Source organism: Odocoileus virginianus, chromosome 4 (genome assembly GCF_023699985.2).
Source record: "Odocoileus virginianus isolate 20LAN1187 ecotype Illinois chromosome 4, Ovbor_1.2, whole genome shotgun sequence".
Lineage (NCBI taxonomy): Eukaryota > Metazoa > Chordata > Mammalia > Artiodactyla > Cervidae > Odocoileus > Odocoileus virginianus.
The window spans coordinates 70,287,247-70,300,058 of NC_069677.1; the positions used below are offsets into that span (position 1 = coordinate 70,287,247).

General features: G+C 46.7%; 1 pseudogene; it reads left to right on the top strand.

Annotated features, from left to right (window-relative positions):
* Positions 1–1,090: 1,090 nt before the first annotated feature.
* LOC139034905 (U6 spliceosomal RNA) lies at positions 1,091–1,190 on the top strand (annotated as a pseudogene).
* The last annotated feature ends 11,622 nt before the right edge of the window (positions 1,191–12,812 follow it).

Consider the following 12,812-nt stretch of genomic DNA (forward strand, 5'->3'; position numbering starts at 1 on the left):
AGTGGGGGGGTGGGGGGGGACAGACAGCAGTCTGGGGAAAGGCTCCATCTGCACCAGGGAGTTGAAGGCATGCAGGTCAGAATGAACAGCCAATCTGCAGCCACATGGGTGTGAGTTAGGACCTGGGGCTGAGGGGTAGATGTTGCGATTGGATGGGGGAGGGGCTACAGATGAATAGCATCACATCCCTAAGCAGGCCACTCCCAAGGCTCCCAGAGCTGCACAGATGAGGGTGCCAGCTTTCTTGGATGGTTCATTTGGTCACCACAGTCTAAGGAGCCCCTGGCCACCCAGAAGCAAGGAATCAAGGTTATTCCATCAGCTTCCACCAAGAAGTTATTTAGCCCTATATCTTTTGAGGAGCTGCTGCTGCTGCTGCTAAGTCGCTTCAGTCGTGTCTGACTCTGTGCAACCCCATAGAAGGCAGCCCACCAGGCTCCCCCATCCCTTTGATTCTCCAGGCAAGAACACTGGAGTGGGTGGGGGACAGTTTTATACACAGCCTCCACCTGCCACGCAAATGTTTACCCAGGTTTGTCAGATGGACCCTGGCTGAAAGCACATTTCTCCCCAGAGAAAAGAAAGATGTCACTGAAATTATCTTGGGTTCCATAGATGACATTAGTACAGCCAGACTGAAAAGCATCAAGTGCCAATTTACATGGCAGCTTCTGTTGCACTAAATAGAAATCTTACCCTTGTTGTGTCAATTCTGTGGCTGAGAACACTCCCCAGTCACAGCCCTGGCACTGGGCTGCATGTGGGCCCAGGGGCCACTTATCTGCCATGTAGGTGGATTCTGCGCTGCTTGGCTCTAGAGAAAAATGCATCTTACATAAGGTGCTGCTCCACAGATAAGTCTGTTGTTAATATGCCTCAGACTGCCTTGGCCGCGGCTATTATCACGGATACATGCAACGTACATCTTTTTTATCGGTATGCATTGTACTTAAGGTAAAAAATAAAATAAAAATAAAAAAGGAAGAGAGACCACATGATGTCATTTGTTAGTTTTTTAAATAAGGAAAAAAATGTTTCCTACAGATTCCACCCATACCACATAGTACCCTCAATGAATAAATTGGAACACAATGCTGGCTTTGTACACCCAAATTGGAACAATACAGAGACCATTAGCCTGGCGCCCATGCAAGGATGACATACAAACTCAATACATGTGCCATGTTTTTTTTTTTTTAATAAAAATTTAAAAATTAACCTTTTAAAAAAGAGGGGGACCTCCCTGGCAGTCCAGTGGTTAAGATTCTATGTTTCCAATGCAGGGCATGCAGGTTCAATCCCTGGTTGGGGAACTAAGATCTCACATGCTACATGGTGTGGCCGAGAAATTAAAAACACATAAACAAAAATTTTTTTTAAAAAATGGAGCATCAAACATACATTAATCAAATGTGTGGGTTTTTCAGAATGGACTTTCCCACAGTTCACTGTGATTCAGTGGTCAGTGAGTGAGTGAGAGTCGCTCAGTTCTGTCCGACTCTTTGCAGCCCCACGGACTGAAAGACTCCTCTGTCCGTGGAATTCTCCAGGCAAGAATACTGGAGTGTCCATTTCCTTCTCCAGTGATTCAGTGGCATGTGTAGGCAACATGCCTGAGCTCAGTGCTCCTGCCATGACTCTGTCCCATCTTTCAGATGTATGGAGTACTTTCTCCAAAAAATGAAAGAAGAGGATTGGTGATGAATTCTTTTAGCTGAAGGAATGGAGGAGAAGTGGAAGTCCAGGATAAATCTGAGCCATGTCTACTTTAATACCTGGAACTGATCAACCCAGGGAATCTGAGGCAGCTCAACCTAACACTTGTTCCAACAGAAGCCGGCGTGCAGCAGACTGAGTCCCAACTGCACTGCTGGGGGAACTCCTGCCCCTCCTTGGAAGACCCTCACCTGCATGGGGTCTTTAAACAGGGCTGTTTGGGGGTATTCAGGTGATGACAGGACAATAATCTATTTCCCCATTTCCTGGACTCAGGAAGGCAGAAACTTGAATGATAACCAGTGATGAAACCACAGGCCAGGCCCAGGCCCAGGAGACCAAGGGCCAAATAAACCCCAGTGAGTTGATTGTATCCACATCTCTGGCCTAATGTCCCCATGTGTGAGACACCTGGAGGGGACTAAATGACCAATGATATCCCCCTTGCTGACCATGTGTGTACAGTTCCTCCTCTAGTCTGTCCTCCCCACAGATTTCTGGACTTGCTGTTCATCGGGGGCAGCTGGGGGTCTGGCTGGGGGTCCCATCTGAGCTCTGGCAGAGCTCCATCCCCAAGTCCAGACCCCAGACTAGAATTGGTACTGAGAGGAAGGGATGCCAAAAAGAGAGGATCTGGGCACATGGATGGAGACTGGAGGGTCAGCGCCAACAAAGTACAGGGGTCCTCTGACCAGGCTGTCCAAGAGCTTTGCGCATCACCTGTCCCAGGAGAGTGTGCTCATGGCTCCAACCCCAATGTGCACAAAGGCTGGAGGGGACTCCATGCTCCACCCAGACTCCCTGGGGTCCCTTTCACCATTTCTGCACATCTCCCTCTTGGCTCCATTATGCTTTTCCCTAATGGCCAGTGTCCCACTTCAGGGATTCAGACCGTTTAAACAGAGGTCTGTTCACCAGCCCTGGACAGAACTGAAATCTAGAAAAGAGTCTTAGATGTCTTCCAGAGCTTGATCCAGACCACCAGAATTCTCTCCAGCCCACAACTCACCTATTCGTAGCGCTCTCCAGCCCTCCTCACCTCTTGGCTGATCCCATGTCCCAACTGCCTGCCTGCCAACCACTGAACCATTTTTATGGTTGTCAGCTATGTGACACTAAGCACAAAATAGCTAAATTAGGGACCCCAGCACTCTTCTTCCTCACCCTCAGCTGCAAGAGCCTGGAAGCATATTTAACAGTGTCACACAGAAAGCCCCACAGTGGCTGCCTGCCCTTGGTCCCAGATCCAAGACTCTCCCACCCAGTGTGGTTTAAAATGCCCCTCCCACTCTAGATCGAAGCAGCAAAGGACACTGAAGAGGACAGAAACCCAACATCCAGACCCCAGAAATAGGCTGAGTGCCCAGGTTTAGGGAGGAGAGGCCAAGGAATGAAGGGCAGCGAGAGAGTAAGAGGAAAACGACAGTCACTTAGCACACACGGCCCCCACCTCCACTCCATCCCATCAGGCCGGCAAGCAGTCACTCCTCACGGGTTTGAAGCCAGAGCCCAGTGTTCACTCATTTGAAAACAGACAGTAATTGCCTATGTGCCCGTACGTAGATCAGCGAATAGTCAAAATGACAGAGTTACCTCGCATATCATATCATATCATGCAAAACTGAGGAGCTTTCTGTCAACAGTAAAAGTAACTCTGTCCAGAGTGAGTCCAGAATTGAACAAATTATACTATCTGCCTATTTGTCCGTTGGGTAAGGATGGTAAGTCACCTTGGAGCCATTGGGGGACCCTTCTTAGTTACGCACATTAAGGCCTTACATATATTTGGGGAGAGGATGCTAAGGCCCCGTGGGGATGCAGGTATATAAGTCCCTACTGCTGATGCCCTGTAGGAGTGTAGCAGGATTATGGGGTGCTGTGAAGCCCCTGCCTGACACCCCACGATTTGCAGAGCTCAGAGGAAAGGCAGACAGTCTGCAGCAGGAGCCAGGATCTTCTCAGAAACAAAGAGTCTAAGATACAGACTTGCAGCTAAGAAAGCTGTTGGGGGATTTCCCTGGGGGTCCAGTGGCTAAGACCCTGAGCTCCCAATGCAGGGAGCCTGGTTCAATCCCTGGTCAGGGAACTAGATCCCACATGCCACAAATAAAAAGAAGAAAAAAACAAAATACAAAATCCCACATGCCCCAACTAAAGATCCCGTGTGCCGCAATGAAGTCTAAGATCCCACATGCCACAACTAGACTCAGTGTAGCCACATAAATAGTAAACAAGAGAGGAGAAAACTAAAAAGAGAAAGAGAGAGAGAAAGAAAGCTGCTGTCAGGGTGGACAGGTCTATGGGAAATCTGAGGTGGGGACTCAGGCTCTAACCTGAGTCTGAGGCCTGGGGTCAGGGCTTGTGGGAGAGATGAGACCTGGCTGGGGCCTGAGCTGCACCCTGGGGGTAAGAGCCGAGCAGATGAGCAAAAACTGAGTAAAGACTTGGATGACAGCATGAGAATTCACTCTGCAGAGGACAAGCATCCATTCATCTACGGCCAGATGCCCAGTGGCAGTGATCACAGTTTGGGTCCCAAGGGGTAAAACGTCTGCGGTCCTGGAACTGCGTGGGGTGGGATATGGAGGCCTTAAGAGGAGGTTCTCATCACCCTTAGTCAGAGCCTGCAGGGACTCCTCCCCAGGGTAGGTAGAAACATCAAAGTAAGAGGATAGGATTCTTGTTTCAAGTTGGTGGTGTGGCTCAAACATAAGAATCTCAAAACAAAACAGAAAACAAGACTCCAGTCTAAATGGGTGGGCCAAGGAAAAGGTCTGCACAAGCTGAAAGAAGAGAAGACAGACTATTTTATTGGCAACCCTATCTAGGGGTCTACCGGCCCTGCCACCACTGTCCCTGGAGGTCAGCTGGGGATGAACCTCTACGGAGACCTCATTGCAGAGTGCCAGCCCACTCCTCTTTTACTCCCGTCACCTTCATAAAGGCCTGAATTGACGAGCTCCCTGCATTACTTTAATACTGATTCAGTCAACAGTTTAGATTCCAGAGTAGCAACCTCTTGGCAGCCCCTCTGGCCATCTCCCCAAGGAAATATGCCCTGTCCTCCATCACAGGCCCTGGGAGAGACACTCACCAGGCCTCGCTGCCCTCACATCCCACAGAAGAGATCTTGTCCTTTGCTGCTGAGAACAGAGAGTGCGCCAGCCCTTCATGGTCGTCCCTATCGCACCCCTCTCCCTCCACCCTGTGAAGTGACCATCTTGGCAGCGCCAGGATTCCCTATTCACACAGGAAGCCACCTGCACAGCCCACTATATAGCATTGGTCGGCCTGCATTACCTCTCCATAATAATCTCATACATCAAACCTGGGAGAGACCCCAGTTCTGCCTGTAAGCGACTCCGTTAGACATTGAATATCATTATCAGAAGCCCCTCGCTTCCTTAGCTTCGTATGCAAACTCCTGAACTCCCTGGAGTCCCTCCCGAAGAAAGTGCCCTGCACCACGTACATTTGTTATTTTGCAGGAGAGGACGCAGAGGCTCCGAATCAAATTAACAGCAGCCGGGAGTAGGCACCAACCAAGACCTACACTGACACCTAGTGGCCTCTCTCGGAACTGAGCTGGCTCTGGAGGGTTCCTTTAGAAGTGTGAGGCAAAGCCACTGAGCCAGGTATTTACAAATACCCGGGAGGAAGACAGAGTGGGAAACCAACCATTCACTTTCCAGAACCTCTTTGGTGATAGACAAACCCACACTTCATGTTAAATATCTTAAATTGGCAGGAGAGGAAGAACTGAAACCATTACTTTTTCATCTCATAGGATAAAGTCTATTGAGAAAGAAATGGAGGGATCGAGTAGAAATCGTAAGTGGAATTCAACTTCACACTGCACAGTCTTCTGATCTAAAAATCCGACCTACATATAGTCACAAAAGTGTCCAGAGACAGTCACTGCAGCTGTGTCTGGAATTTTTTTTAAAAAATGGAAACTTGGGACTTCCAGTGGTTAAGATTCCACACTCCCAAAGCAGGAGGAGCTTTGAGATCCCTGGTCAGGAAAATAGATCCCACTACTGTAACTAAGACCCCAGTAAAGCCAAATAAATTCTTTGTTTTTAAAAATGGAAACAATTTTAAAAGGCCAAATATTATATATAGAGAGACTATATATATTTTATATAAATATGGATATCATATCTATATACTATATATTAAAAATGTATAGATACATAATAAAAGCCATATATAGTGATATATATCACCTGGGTGCACGTGTCATGACTTGTGTCGTTACATAATTCAATTTTACCTTTATTTCTAGTCTCCATCCCTCCTGACTAACCATGGTCAGTCCTAGGTAAAGTCAGGTATTTTATATTTAGACTTAGTCAGTGCAAAAGTTTTCTTTCCTTACCTTGGCCCTTAGGTTTAGGGGCCTACTTAGTATCACATTTTAAGAGGAGAGGTATCTGCTCCCCAAAGCTCCAAATGGAAGCTTTATCACTGACCCCTCAGCCCCTGAGTCCGCACACTCTACCCCTAGTGTTCAATAACACCCGCACTGTTATATCTAACCCCAGCGGGAGGGCACAGGAGACCCTGTTTTTCTGTTACGCCCTCCTCACCTTCCTCATCCTCAGCTCTGAGTTTGGGAAGAGGGAAGAACTGGCAGGGCATCACCTGCTCAGTCTTTCTTATTTCATATCCGGGAACAGAATTTCTCAGACGAAAACTTAAGAATTGGCATATTTCACCTCTGACTCCACTGTGGCAGCTTCCCAAAGGGGATGCGGATTTACCTTCCCAAAGCAGGAGTGGAGGAGGGATCCTCTGGAGAAGAAGGTGAGAAGGGTGGGAGAACCAGAACTGGTGATATTATCCCACCACATATTATCCCACCTCTGGAGAAGGATCCGGAAAGGACACACACCCAGAAGTCCCCCTGTGCATATTTGGTGACTCGGTGGTAAAGAATCCGCCTGCCAGTGCAAGAGACTCAGGAATTTCGGGTTCGATCCCTGGACTGGGGAAGCTCCCACAAGCAGCGAAGCAGCTGAGCCCATGCTCCACAACTGCTGAGCCAGTGCTCGAGAGCCGGGGAACCAGACTGCTGAGCCCACGCGCTGCAGCGACTGGAGCCCACGCGCCCCAGAGCCCGCGCACTGCAACAAGGGAAGCCACTGCAATGAGAAGCCGGAACACCTTAACTAGAGGGTAGCCCCTGCTTGCCACGACCAGAGAAAGTCCACAAGCTGCAGTGAAGACCCACTGAAGCCAAAAGTAAATAAATAAAAATTATATATATATATATATATATATAAAATAATCATAGGGCTTCATCCTGGGTGAAGGAGGAAGGGGAGGAAGGGAGAAGGTTTTTGATTTATGCCCTTCCTTATCACTCAAACTTTTTTTTTTTTTTCACTCAAACTTTTTACAATAAGCAGATATTCCTTTTGGACATCGATTTAATTGGCCTTAAGGTTAAAAATAAAAAGACCAGACAAATCTTGTTAGTTCCCTTCCTCTTCTCTTCATCCTATGAAACCATTGCTTGCAACAGCTCTGCAATAGGAGAGCAATCAGAATACGTCATAAGAGATGGTATGGCTGCTTCCTGGCTTACCAACCCAGGCCCCACCACTGAATCAGCCAGGTCCTATTCATGAGCTGAGTGTTAACAACGAGAAAAAGGAGCTTCCTTGGTAGTCCAGTGACTAAGACTCCGAGCTCCCATTGCAGGGGGTGTGGTTTGACTCCTGGTAGGAAAACTAAGATTCCAAGTGCCACAACTGGCACACCCAAGTAAATATGTCTCAAACGGTAAAGAATCTGCCTGCAATGCAGGAGACCTGGGTTCAATCCCTGGATCGGGAAGATCCCCTGGAGAAGGGTATGGCTACCCACTCTAGTATTCTTGCCTGGAGAACTCCATTTACAGCGGAGCCTGGCAGCAAGTCCATGGGGTCACAAAGAGTCATGCGTGAATGATCAACTAACACTTTTACTTTTTAATCCCCTTAAAAAAAATAAACACTGAGAAAAAAGCACTGGAATAAGCTCCTACTGTGTTCCATGTGTCTGAGCCCTAAACAACAAGTGCCTTGAGCTCATCACAAGAAGCAGAAGAAAAGTCTTTTATCTTTAACAGATAAAAAAAAACCTGTTTGATCAATTTGTGGAGAGAGAAGGAAGTAGTAGAAAGTTGTGGAAATGCCAGTCACATGCTCCCTATTCTCCCATCCTGGATCAAGGAGGCAGGATACACTCCTGACCCAGATGTTTCCTGTGAAGAGAATGTGATCAGTGTGACGGTGGCCCCCTGTCTGTTCCCAGTGAGGCATGGTGGCCATGATGCTTAGGAGGAACTTTTTTTGTTTTTTATTACTTTACTCTCACTACAACCAGTACATTATCTAAGCTGGAATTTTTTCAGTTGTGGAAGTTTTTCATGCGTTCCCTCTCCTATGATCTCACCAGTCTTTTCATTCAGAACTCCTCTTGGATTAGAATTTCTCAGTCTTCCATGACTCTGAACTTCACATTTTCATTTCTCTATCTTTCAGTGCTTTTTATATGTAATTCTTTCTCTTCTTAGATGAACTCATCTATCAGCTCTTCTAGCCTCTTGTTTAGCCTACATATTGGAGTCTTTTTGTTACCAAGAGCAATATTCTTCATAACTGCCTGTTCACATTTAATCATCTCCTGATCTCCTTGCAGAGGTCCTTTTCTATCTTTACCTCTTCAGTACATAACATGACGTTAAACTCGAAAATAATATCCAGGGACTTCCCTGATGGTCCAGTGGTTAAGAATATGCCTTCCCTTGCAGGGGACGCAGGTTCGATCCCTGGTTAGGGAACATCTGGCTGTGCTGGTCTTAATTGCAGTGTGTGGGCTTCTAGCTGTGATGTGTGGGCTCAGTAGTTCCAGTTTGGGGGCTCCTCTCATGTTGCACAGGCTTAGTTTCCCTGTGGCATGCAGATCTTATGCAGACAGCTTGGATGCATGCGTGCTAAGTTGCTTCAGTTGTGTCTGACTCTGTGACCCCATGGACCATAGCCCGCCAGGCTCCTCTGTCCATGGGAATCTCCAGGCAAGAATAATGGAGTGGGTTGCCGTGCCCTCCTCCAGGGGATCTTCCCAACCCAGGGATCGAACCCGAATCTCCTGCATTGGCAGGCGGGCTCTTTACCACTAGCACCACCTGGGAAGCCCCAAATTAACATGGCTCACTGATGGGCAGCTTCCAGTCACCCTGCATGCCACAGGGAAACAGCCTGTGCACCACCACAGAAGCCCCCACGCTGGAACGACTGAGCCTACACATCACAACTAGAAGCTCACGTGCTGCAATGAAGACCCAGAACAGCCAAAAGAAAGCAATATCCAAATATTGTACCCAATGCCTATTGAGAGCATATAAAAAGGATTGAGTTGTTGGACATTTCAAGGATGTGTGAAGAGGGTACCTTTGGAGAGAGGGTTGGAGTGCTCCAAGTGTCACTGAACCCCGGCAAAGGGTGGATTGAAGGGCAGTTTATCTTTTAACCCCAACCTTGGGGGTCCCATGCACAGAGCCCAGCATGTATTCCCTGCTGTTGGAGACAAAAAGAGGCTGGGTGCCCGGCTCACTGGGAGGAGGCCAAGGGCCTGTGAACACAGAGGAGGCAGCAGTGTCTGGGGAAACCAGAGGCTAAGGAGGAAAGCTGAGTGGTGGACTAGTCTGGGTTCTCCAGAGAAACCCTGAGGGCCCAACTCATGCTTCACCTACCGGGGCCACCAAAGGTTTTAAGCAGCATCCCTGTCAGCCAGGACAGTCTAAGCCCCCTTGGACCTCCGGGGTCTTATGACCCAAAGGGCAGAGCAACTTGCATGGCAGCCTGGACCGATGCAGAGCCCTCTCTTGTTCTGAAAGTCACTCAGTTGTGTCAGACTCTTTGCGACCCCATGGACTGTAGCCTGCCAGGCTCCTTCATCCATGGAATTTTCCAGGCAAGGATACTGGAATGGGTTGCCATTTCCTTCTCCAGGGGATCTTCCTGACCCAGGGATAGAACCCGGGTCTCCCGCACTGCAGACTCTTTACTGTCTGAGCCACAAGTCCTCTCTTGTTCTGAGCCACACTCAAAACTAGCACCTTTTCAGACCACTCAGTACATGGGCAGGAGAAACACATCACATGAGGAATATGTGATCCCCAAAATGCAGGTAGACCCACTGGGTGTTGTGCCACAATTTTGGTTGTTAGAGGAGCAACAACTTATTCTTTACCTTAGATGCAATATTTTGACATGCCCACACCACTTGAGCCCTAGAAGTTTCACTAGGGTAGAAGGTCCCTGCATTTTTGTTAAGATTTATTTCCCATCCTTTAACATTCAAATACCAATAATTTGCTACTTCTTGCTCAGTAGGTTTAATCAACATAATGTCATCAATGTAATGGGCCAGTGTGATATCTTATAGAAGGGAAAAGTGATCAAGATCCCTGTGAACTAAATTATAACACAGGGGCTGGAGAGCTGATATACCCCTGAGGCAGGACAGGGAGGGTGTATTGCTGACTTTGTTAACTGAAAGAAAACTATTTCTGGTGACCTTTACCAACAGATAATGAGCAAAAGCAATTTCCAGGTCAATAACTGCATACCAGGGGATGTGTTGAGTTGCTTAAGCAATGAAATCATGTCTGGTACAGCAACTGCAATTAAAAACACCACCTGGGCACTTCCCTAGTGGTCCAGTGGTTGAGTCCACCTGCCGATGCAGGGGACACAGGTTAGATCCCTGGACCAGGAGGATCCCACATGCCACAGAGAGACTAAGCCCATGCACCACAACTACTAAGCTGACATGCTCTAGAGCCTGTGCTTAGCAACAAGTGAAGCCAACGCAATGAGAAGCCTGTGCACCGCAACTAGACTGTGGCCCCTACTCGCCACACCTAGAGAAACCCCGTGCACAGTAGTGAAGACCCAGTGCAGCCAAAACTAAATCATTTTTTTAATCTTAAAAAGAACACCACCTGGTTAAGCTTATAAATTTCCATGATGCACTGTCATTCTCCAGGATCCACCCTTCTTCAACAGAGGCCAAATAGGTGAGGTGAAGTGGGTGGGGTAGGAATCTACTCCTGTATCTTTCAAGTCCTTGATAGTGGCACTAATTTCTGCAGTACCCCCGGGAATGTAGTACTGCCTCTGAGTTACCAGTTTCCTAGGCAGCGGCAGCTTTAGCAGCTTCCACTCAGCCCTTCCCACCATGATAGCTCTCACTCCACAGGTCAGACAGCCAGTGTGGGAATTCTGCCACCCAGCGGGTGTATCTCTTCCATTTATGCTCTCCAGAACCAGGGAAATAGCCACAGAATGTGCTCAGGGACCCACTGGTCCACTCTGACACAGACCATAATTAAGCCCATTGATCATCTGATCTCCAAAACTCCCTGACTCCACCAAAGCCACTTTTGGCGGACCACAGTGACTTGCTCGGTCTACCAAAATCACTGTTAGTTCAGAGTCAGTGTCCAGTCATCCCCAGAATGCCTGATTATTTCCTTTCCCCAATGCAGTTACCCTGATAAAAGGCTGTAAGGCAGTCCCTTCAGGAAATATGAGAGGAAGATTAACAGTACCATGTTTGGTAATGTTCCAGCATCCTTCCTAAGGGCACCAGCCACCACCCTCTTTCATTCCGGGTCTATAAACTGGCTCAGGTCTGGGGATTTACTGGAAGGCCATAGTCTTCTGGTATTTTCTCCTTCTTCCTCTTCTTCTTTTTAATTTTATTGGGGTATAGTTGATTTACAATGTTGTATTAGTTTCAGGTTTACAGCAAAATGATTCAGGTATACATATATTCATTCTTATTCGGATTCTTTTCCCTTATAGGATATTACAAAATACGGAGTAGAGTCCCCTATGCTATACAGTAGGTCCTTTTTGATTATCTATTTTATATATGTGTATATGTTAATCCCAAGCTCCTAATTTGGTAACCATAAGTTTCCCCTTTGGTAACCATAAGTTTGTTTTCGAAATCGGTGAGTCTGTTTCTGTATTGTAAATAAGTTCATTTATATAATTTTCAATTAGATTACACACGAGTGATGAATTTGTCTTTCTCTGACTTACTTTACTTATGTGATAATTTCTAGTTCCATCCATATTGCTGCAAATGGCATTATCTCATTCTTTTTTATGCCTAATATTCCACTTATATGTAAGTGCCACATCTTCTTTATCCATTCATCTGTTGAAGAACATTTAGGTTGCTTCCATGTCTTGGCTAAATGGTGCTGCAACACATAGCTAGACTTTTTTTTCCCTTGATCTATAATGTTTCTGTTTCTACAGATTGAGTAAGGAGGCTTCCTATCTATTTCACTTCCAGGAGCATTGTCATCAACTAGCCAATGCCCTAGGTCTCTGTAAGTCAGACTATCATGATCGCTGCCCTGACTCTGCTGTCCATTACACTAACCACATCTGCCTTGCTTTGGAGGTTGATTGCCACCATTTGGCTCCTGCTACCCCTGGATGCGATTATTCCCGTTGCATTTAGGTCTCAGTTAGTGCAGCTCCCGCTCTGAGATCTGACCTGCAGAGAAGGGTGATCACATTGCTCTTCAAGGATGCCAGGGCTCCCCTCTCACACTTATTTCTCACAGTGGTGGTGAAAGACCTTTGCAGAGAAAAATACTGTATGTTTTCAAGTAAATGTGAAATCCAGAAACTAAAAAAAAGAATATAACAAAGCAGCAACAGACTCACAGATACAGAGTGGAGGTGGGGGAGGGGCAAGATAGACAATGGAGGTTAAAGGATACAAACTAGTAGGTATAAAATAAATGACACACAATTTAAAATGGATAACAACAAAGACCTACTGTATAGCACAGGGAACTCTGCTCGGTGTTATGTGGCAGCCAGGATGGAAGAGGAATTTGGGGGAGAATGGATACATGTATACGTATGGTTGAGTCCCTTTGCTGTTCACCTGAAATGATTATAACATTGTTAACTGGCTATACCCCAATACAAAATTAACAGTTTAAATAATAAATAAATGATTTACATGAAAACAAACATAAATAAATAATATACAAGGATACAATGTGCAGT